The sequence below is a fragment of the Pundamilia nyererei genome, unplaced genomic scaffold (assembly GCF_000239375.1).
Source record: "Pundamilia nyererei isolate P.nyererei 1_Seehausen unplaced genomic scaffold, PunNye1.0 scaffold00143, whole genome shotgun sequence".
Classification (NCBI taxonomy): Eukaryota; Metazoa; Chordata; class Actinopteri; order Cichliformes; family Cichlidae; genus Pundamilia; species Pundamilia nyererei.
In genome coordinates this window covers 726,819-727,806 of record NW_005187544.1, presented here as the reverse complement: position 1 = coordinate 727,806, position 988 = coordinate 726,819, and positions in this window count along the sequence as shown.

The following is a 988-nucleotide window of genomic DNA, read 5'->3' as shown; positions in this document are numbered from 1 at the left end:
ACTCCATATTATGGAGTTGACAAGGTGCTGACGGTGGTGACACAAATCTGACGGTGGTGACACACTAGTAGAAAACAAGATATTATTTCTTTCAAAATGACCATTAAACCTTAACAACTTGTGTAATATCACAAGACACATCATAACAATTCTGTTTTTGCACATGTCAAGTTCAACATCTTAATAGTTCACCAGCACGTAGCTACCTAATACTCCTTGATTCCTAAAGTACTCTGTGGTTGTGTCTTTAGACCCCCCTGTACTTTCTCTCTCTTTCTTCAACTCAGGCTGGCTGTTAATCTTCTCTCTCCTTCTTTTTTGATCCTCCCTGTTCCTTCTCTTTCGTTCCTCTACTGACAGGTTCCCCTTTGCCATTCTAGCCTGAAATGTACCATCTTGTAATTACTATAATTTTTCTGACCCATATGCATTTATACAGATTAAGGATGAATATTCACAACACAATTATGTATTAAGCAATAGAAATGCTATCCGGTCTTTAAGTCTGATGTCATTAGCCGTTTCCAGGTCCAAGCTCCGCTGCAGATCCCAAAGTCAAAGGAACTCTGCGGCATCACTGAGAGTTACAAACTGTCTAAATTCTTTCATCTTTAATAAAAAGATCAGTGTGGCTGCTCTACCAGGTGTAACATCCAGGCATCCATGAAAACAGAATATATGAAATTTAACAGAGTTATAATAAATTGCTTGTTTCCACCTAAACATGATATACCAGCTCTGCTATTACTTCCAACATAAATGAAGACAGAAAACTAAACAGCAGTGACTTCTGTAGGGTTGCTAAAGTTGGGCTAGCTGGTATATAGTAATGTGCTATGTGATCACTAGCGACACAGCTACAGTGGCTTGCAAAAGTATTCGGCCCCCTTGAACTTTTCCACATTTTGTCACAAACATGAATCAATTTTATTGGAATTCCACGTGAAAGACCAATACAAAGTGGTGTACACGTGAGAAGTGGAACGAA